Here is a 9,373-nt window from a genome sequence, read left to right on the forward strand (position 1 = left end):
AAAAACGTGAAAAAAGTCACTATTTAACCATATTTGAGGATTTTAATTTCAAATCATAGAGCGAGGTTTCGTATTATTTTGATCCAAGAAAAGACATATGACAATGTTGTTTCCAATACAAATGATAAAAACAATGTGTTTTCATTAGAATTAACTAAAATGTTCCTGATTTTCCGTACATATTACTGATGGAAGATGTTCACGAAAATCGCTCTATTCCTGCTGAAACGTCGATATATGCAATAAAAACAGAACTTCTCCCCTTTTCAATATCTTACTCAGTATTTTAATGAAAAACAAATAGTTGATTGAAAATGAAGTATTTAAGGTTATTATCTAATCAATTATGTATTTGCGTCATTTTTATCGTATATATAATGAATTAATACTCATAGACTGAAAATTCACAAAAACGTGGAAAAACGGCAAAATATTGCCTAATTCGATGATATTTTGTTTAAATCAAATAAAGGAAAAGGGGATGATAAACGTCAAAATATTGCTAAATTCTATGATTTTTCGTACGAAACAAAATGCAAGAAAACTTGCTTAAAATGCAATATTATTTGAAATTCTGAGATTTGAAGGCCAAATCACATATCGTGATACTACATGAAATAGTATCGAAATATTGGTAAAAATGAATATATTTGCGTAATATCAAACTACATGATTAACGTGAAAAAGGTACTATTTTAAAATATTTGAGGATTTTACCTTCAAATCATAGAGCGAGGTTTCGTATTATTTAGTTCCAAGAAAAGACATATGACAATGTTGTTTCCAATACAAATGATAAAAATCAATGTGTTTTCATTAGAATTAACTAAAATGTTCCTGATTTTCCGTTTATATTACCGATGGAAGATGTACACGTAAAACCGCTCTATTCCGGCTGAAACGTCGATATATGCAATAAAATCAGAACTTCTCCCCCGTTTAATATCTTACTCAGTATTTTAACGAGAAAGAAATAGTTGATTGAAAATGAAGTATTTAAGGTTATTATCTAATCAATTATGTGTTTGCATCATTTTTATCGTATATATATGAATTAATACCCATGGACTGAAAATTCACAAAAACGTGGAAAACGGCAAAATATTGCCTAATTCGATGATATTTTGTTTAAATAACATGAAGGAAAATGGGATGATAAACGTCAAAATATTGCTATATTCGATGATTTTTCGTCCGAAACAAAATGCAAGAAAACTTGCTTAAATGCAATATTATGCGAAATTCGGAGATTTGAAGGCCAAATCACATATCGTGATACTACATGAAATATTATCGGAATATAGGTAAAAATGAATATATTTGCGTAATATCAAACTACATGATTAACGTGAAAAAGTCACTATTTTACCATATTTGAGGATTTTACCTTCAAATCATAGAGTGAGGTTTCGTTTTATTTAGATCCAAGAAAAGACATATGACAATGTTGTTTCCAATACAAATGATAAAAATCAATGTGTTTTCATTAGAATTAAAAAAAATGTTCCTGATTTTCCGTTTATATTACCGATGGAAGATGTACACGAAAACCGCTCTATTCCGGCTGAAACGTCGATATATGCAATAAAATCAGAACTTCTCCCCCGTTTAATATCTTACTCAGTATTTTAACGAGAAAGAAATAGTTGATTGAAAATGAAGTATTTAAGGTTATTATTTAATCAATTATGTGTTTGCATCATTTTTGTCGCATATATATGAATTAATACGCATGGACTGAAAATTCACAAAAACGTGGAAAACGGCAAAATATTGCCTAATTCGATGATTTTTTGTTTAAATCACATAAAGGAAAAGGGGATGATAAACGTCAAAATATTGCTAAATTCGATGATTTTTCGTAAGGAACAAAATGCAAGAAAACTTGCTTAAAATGCTATATTATGCGAAATTCTGAGATTTCAAGGCCAAATCACATATCGTGATACTACATGAAATAGTATCGAAATATTGGTAAAAATGAATATATTTATGTAATATCAAACTACATGAAAAACGTGAAAAAAGTCACTATTTAACCATATTTGAGGATTTTAATTTCAAATCATAGAGCGAGGTTTCGTATTATTTTGATCCAAGAAAAGACATATGACAATGTTGTTTCCAATACAAATGATAAAAATCAATGTGTTTTCATTAGAATTAACTAAAATGTTCCTGATTTTCCGTTTATATTACCGATGGAAGATGTACACGTAAAACCGCTCTAATCCGGCTGAAACGTCGATATATGCAATACAAACCGAAATTCTCCCCTTTTCAATATCTTACTCAGTATTTAAACGAGAAACAAATAGATGATTGCAATGAAGTATTTAAGGTTATTATCTAATCAATTATGTGTTTGCATCATTTTTATCGTATATATATGAATTAATACCCATGGACTGAAAATTCACAAAAACGTGGAAAACGACAAAATATTGCCTAATTCGATGATATTTTATTTAAATCACATAAAGGAAAAGGGGATGATAAACGTCAAAATATTGCTAAATTCGATGATTTTTCGTACGGAACAAAATGCAAGAAAACTTGCTTAAAATGCTATATTATGCGAAATTCTGAGATTTCAAGGCCAAATCACATATCGTGATACTACATGAAATAGTATCGAAATATTGGTAAAAAGGAATATATTTATGTAATATTAAACTACATGAAAAACGTGAAAAAAGTCACTATTTAACCATATTTGAGGATTTTAATTTCAAATCATAGAGCGAGGTTTCGTATTATTTTGATCCAAGAAAAGACAAATGACAATGTTGTTTCCAATACAAATGATAAAAACAATGTGTTTTCATTAGAATTAACTAAAATGTTCCTGATTTTCCGTACATATTACTGATGGAAGATGTACACGAAAATCGCTCTATTCCTGCTGAAACGTCGATATATGCAATAAAAACAGAACTTCTCCCCTTTTCAATATCTTACTCAGTATTTTAATGAAAAACAAATAGTTGATTGAAAATGAAGTATTTAAGGTTATTATCTAATCAATTATGTGTTTGCGTCATTTTTATCGTATATATAATGAATTAATACTCATAGACTGAAAATTCACAAAAACGTGGAAAAACGGCAAAATATTGCCTAATTCGATGATATTTTGTTTAAATCAAATAAAGGAAAAGGGGATGATAAACGTCAAAATATTGCTAAATTCTATGATTTTTCGTACGAAACAAAATGCAAGAAAACTTGCTTAAAATGCAATATTATGTGAAATTCTGGGATTTGAAGGCCAAATCACATATCGTGATACTACATGAAATAGTATCGAAATATTGGTAAAAATGAATATATTTACGTAATATCAAACTACATGAAAACGTGAAAAAAGTCACTATTTAACCATATTTGAGGATTTTAACTACAAATCATAGAGCGAGGTTTCGTATTATTTAGATCCAAGAAAAGACATATGACAAAGTTGTTTCCAATACAAATGATAAAAATCAATGTGTTTTCATTAGAATTAACTAAAATGTTCCTGATTTTCCGTTTATATTACCGATGGAAGATGTACACGTAAAACCGCTCTAATCCGGCTGAAACGTCGATATATGCAATACAAACCGAAATTCTCCCCTTTTCAATATCTTACTCAGTATTTAAACGAGAAACAAATAGATGATTGCAATGAAGTATTTAAGGTTATTATCTAATCAATTATGTGTTTGCATCATTTTTATCGTATATATATGAATTAATACCCATGGACTGAAAATTCACAAAAACGTGGAAAACGGCAAAATATTGCCTAATTCGATGATATTTTATTTAAATCACATGAAGGAAAAGGGGATGATAAACGTCAAAATATTGGTAAATTCGATGATTTTTCGTAAGAAACAAAATGCAAGAAAACTTGCTTAAAATGCAATATTATGCGAAATTCTGAGATTTCAAGGCCAAATCACATATCGTGATACTACATGAAATAGTATCGAAATATTGGTAAAAATGAATATATTTGCGTAATATCAAACTACATGATTAACGTGAAAAAGTCACTATTTTACCATATATGAGAATTTTACCTTCAAATCATAGAGCGAGGTTTCGTATTATTTAGTTCCAAGAAAAGACATATGACAATGTTGTTTCCAATACAAATGATAAAAATCAATGTGTTTTCATTAGAATTAACTAAAATGTTCCTGATTTTCCGTTTATATTACCGATGGAAGATGTACACGTAAAACCGCTCTATTCCGGCTGAAACGTCGATATATGCAATAAAAACAGAACTTCTCCCCTTTTCAATATCTTACTCAGTATTTTAACGAGAAACAAATAGTTGATTGAAAATGAAGTATTTAAGGTTATTATCTAATCAATTATGTGTTTGCATCATTTTTATCGTATATATATGAATTAATACCCATGGACTGAAAATTCACAAAAACGTGGAAAACGGCAAAATATTGCCTAATTCGATGATATTTTGTTTAAATAACATGAAGGAAAATGGGATGATAAACGTCAAAATATTGCTATATTCGATGATTTTTCGTCCGAAACAAAATGCAAGAAAACTTGCTTAAATGCAATATTATGCGAAATTCGGAGATTTGAAGGCCAAATCACATATCGTGATACTACATGAAATGGTATCGGAATATAGGTAAAAATGAATATATTTGCGTAATATCAAACTACATGATTAACGTGAAAAAGTCACTATTTTACCATATTTGAGGATTTTACCTTCAAATCATAGAGTGAGCTTTCGTTTTATTTAGATCCAAGAAAAGACATATGACAATGTTGTTTCCAATACAAATGATAAAAATCAATGTGTTTTCATTAGAATTAAAAAAAATGTTCCTGATTTTCCGTTTATATTACCGATGGAAGATGTACACGAAAACCGCTCTATTCCGGCTGAAACGTCGATATATGCAATAAAATCAGAACTTCTCCCCCGTTTAATATCTTACTCAGTATTTTAACGAGAAAGAAATAGTTGATTGAAAATGAAGTATTTAAGGTTATTATCTAATCAATTATGTGTTTGCATCATTTTTATCGCATATATATGAATTAATACCCATGGACTGAAAATTAACAAAAACGTGGAAAACGGCAAAATATTGCCTAATTCGATGATATTTTGTTTAAATCACATAAAGGAAAAGGGGATGATAAACGTCAAAATACTGCTAAATTCGATGATTTTTCGTACGGAACAAAATGCAAGAAAACTTGCTTAAAATGCTATATTATGCGAAATTCTGAGATTTCAAGGCTAAATCACATATCGTGATACTACATGAAATAGTATCGAAATATTGGTAAAAAGGAATATATTTATGTAATATTAAACTACATGAAAAACGTGAAAAAAGTCACTATTTAACCATATTTGAGGATTTTAATTTCAAATCATAGAGCGAGGTTTCGTATTATTTTGATCCAAGAAAAGACATATGACAATGTTGTTTCCAATACAAATGATAAAAACAATGTGTTTTCATTAGAATTAACTAAAATGTTCCTGATTTTCCGTACATATTACTGATGGAAGATGTACACGAAAATCGCTCTATTCCTGCTGAAACGTCGATATATGCAATAAAAACAGAACTTCTCCCCTTTTCAATATCTTACTCAGTATTTTAATGAAAAACAAATAGTTGATTGAAAATGAAGTATTTAAGGTTATTATCTAATCAATTATGTATTTGCGTCATTTTTATCGTATATATAATGAATTAATACTCATAGACTGAAAATTCACAAAAACGTGGAAAAACGGCAAAATATTGCCTAATTCGATGATATTTTGTTTAAATCAAATAAAGGAAAAGGGGATGATAAACGTCAAAATATTGCTAAATTCTATGATTTTTCGTACGAAACAAAATGCAAGAAAACTTGCTTAAAATGCAATATTATTTGAAATTCTGAGATTTGAAGGCCAAATCACATATCGTGATACTACATGAAATAGTATCGAAATATTGGTAAAAATGAATATATTTGCGTAATATCAAACTACATGATTAACGTGAAAAAGGTACTATTTTAAAATATTTGAGGATTTTACCTTCAAATCATAGAGCGAGGTTTCGTATTATTTAGTTCCAAGAAAAGACATATGACAATGTTGTTTCCAATACAAATGATAAAAATCAATGTGTTTTCATTAGAATTAACTAAAATGTTCCTGATTTTCCGTTTATATTACCGATGGAAGATGTACACGTAAAACCGCTCTATTCCGGCTGAAACGTCGATATATGCAATAAAATCAGAACTTCTCCCCCGTTTAATATCTTACTCAGTATTTTAACGAGAAAGAAATAGTTGATTGAAAATGAAGTATTTAAGGTTATTATCTAATCAATTATGTGTTTGCATCATTTTTATCGTATATATATGAATTAATACCCATGGACTGAAAATTCACAAAAACGTGGAAAACGGCAAAATATTGCCTAATTCGATGATATTTTGTTTAAATAACATGAAGGAAAATGGGATGATAAACGTCAAAATATTGCTATATTCGATGATTTTTCGTCCGAAACAAAATGCAAGAAAACTTGCTTAAATGCAATATTATGCGAAATTCGGAGATTTGAAGGCCAAATCACATATCGTGATACTACATGAAATATTATCGGAATATAGGTAAAAATGAATATATTTGCGTAATATCAAACTACATGATTAACGTGAAAAAGTCACTATTTTACCATATTTGAGGATTTTACCTTCAAATCATAGAGTGAGGTTTCGTTTTATTTAGATCCAAGAAAAGACATATGACAATGTTGTTTCCAATACAAATGATAAAAATCAATGTGTTTTCATTAGAATTAAAAAAAATGTTCCTGATTTTCCGTTTATATTACCGATGGAAGATGTACACGAAAACCGCTCTATTCCGGCTGAAACGTCGATATATGCAATAAAATCAGAACTTCTCCCCCGTTTAATATCTTACTCAGTATTTTAACGAGAAAGAAATAGTTGATTGAAAATGAAGTATTTAAGGTTATTATTTAATCAATTATGTGTTTGCATCATTTTTGTCGCATATATATGAATTAATACCCATGGACTGAAAATTCACAAAAACGTGGAAAACGGCAAAATATTGCCTAATTCGATGATTTTTTGTTTAAATCACATAAAGGAAAAGGGGATGATAAACGTCAAAATATTGCTAAATTCGATGATTTTTCGTAAGGAACAAAATGCAAGAAAACTTGCTTAAAATGCTATATTATGCGAAATTCTGAGATTTCAAGGCCAAATCACATATCGTGATACTACATGAAATAGTATCGAAATATTGGTAAAAATGAATATATTTATGTAATATCAAACTACATGAAAAACGTGAAAAAAGTCACTATTTAACCATATTTGAGGATTTTAATTTCAAATCATAGAGCGAGGTTTCGTATTATTTTGATCCAAGAAAAGACATATGACAATGTTGTTTCCAATACAAATGATAAAAATCAATGTGTTTTCATTAGAATTAACTAAAATGTTCCTGATTTTCCGTACATATTACTGATGGAAGATGTACACGAAAATCGCTCTATTCCGGCTGAAACGTCGATATATGCAATAAAAGCAGAACTTCTCCCCTTTTCAATATCTTACTCAGTATTTTAATGAGAAACAAATAGTTGATTGAAAATGAAGTATTTAAGGTTATTATCTAATCAATTATGTGTTTGCGTCATTTTTATCGTATATATAATGAATTAATACCCATAGACTGAAAATTCACAAAAACGTGGAAAAACGGCAAAATATTGCCTAATTCGATGATATTTTGTTTAAATCAAATAAAGGAAAAGGGTATGATAAACGTCAAAATATTGCTAAATTCTATGATTTTTCGTACGAAACAAAATGCAAGAAAACTTGCTTAAAATGCAATATTATGTCAAATTCTGAGATTTGAAGGCCAAATCACATATCGTGATACTACATAAAATAGTATCGAAATATTGGTAAAAATGAATATATTTGCGTAATATCAAACTACATGATTAACGTGAAAAAGTTACTATTTTACCATATTTGAGGATTTTACCTTCAAATCATAGAGCGAGGTTTCGTATTATTTAGTTCCAAGAAAAGACATATGACAATGTTGTTTCCAATACAAATGATAAAAATCAATGTGTTTTCATTAGAATTAACTAAAATGTTCCTGATTTTCCGTTTATATTACCGATGGAAGATGTACACGTAAAACCGCTCTATTCCGGCTGAAACGTCGATATATGCAATAAAAACAGAACTTGTCCCTGTTTCAATATCTTACTCAGTATTTTAACGAGAAACAAATAGTTGATTGAAAAAGAAGTATTTAAGGTTATTATCTAATCAATTATGTGTTTGCATCATTTTTATCGTATATATAATGAATTAATACCCATAGACTGAAAATTCACAAAAACGTGGAAAAACGGCAAAATATTGCCTAATTCGATGATATTTTGTTTAAATCAAATAAAGGAAAAGGGGATGATAAACGTCAAAATATTGCTTAATTCTATGATTTTTCGTACGAAACAAAATGCAAGAAAACTTGCTTAAAATGCAATATTATACGAAATTCTGAGATTTCAAGGCCAAATCACATATTGTGATACTACATGAAATAGTATCGAAATATTGGTAAAAATGAATATATTTACGTAATATCAAACTACATGAAAACGTGAAAAAAGTCACTATTTAACCATATTTGAGGATTTTAACTACAAATCATAGAGCGAGGTTTCGTATTATTTAGATCCAAGAAAAGACATATGACAAAGTTGTTTCCAATACAAATGCTAAAAATCAATGTGTTTTCATTAGAATTAACTAAAATGTTCCTGATTTTCCGTCTATATTACCGATGGAAGATGTACACGTAAAACCGCTCTAATCCGGCTGAAACGTCGATATATGCAATACAAACCGAAATTCTCCCCTTTTCAATATCTTACTCAGTATTTTAACGAGAAACAAATAGATGATTGCAATGAAGTATTTAAGGTTATTATCTAATCAATTATGTGTTTGCATCATTTTTATCGTATATATATGAATTAATACCCATGGACTGAAAATTCACAAAAACGTGGAAAACGGCAAAATATTGCCTAATTCGATGATATTTTATTTAAATCACATGAAGGAAAAGGGGATGATAAACGTCAAAATATTGGTAAATTCGATGATTTTTCGTAAGAAACAAAATGCAAGAAAACTTGCTTAAAATGCAATATTATTCGAAATTCTGAGATTTCAAGGCCAAATCACATATCGTGATACTACATGAAATAGTATCGAAATATTGGTAAAAATGAATATATTT

The sequence above is a fragment of the Procambarus clarkii genome, chromosome 85, assembly GCF_040958095.1.
Source record: "Procambarus clarkii isolate CNS0578487 chromosome 85, FALCON_Pclarkii_2.0, whole genome shotgun sequence".
NCBI lineage: Eukaryota > Metazoa > Arthropoda > Malacostraca > Decapoda > Cambaridae > Procambarus > Procambarus clarkii.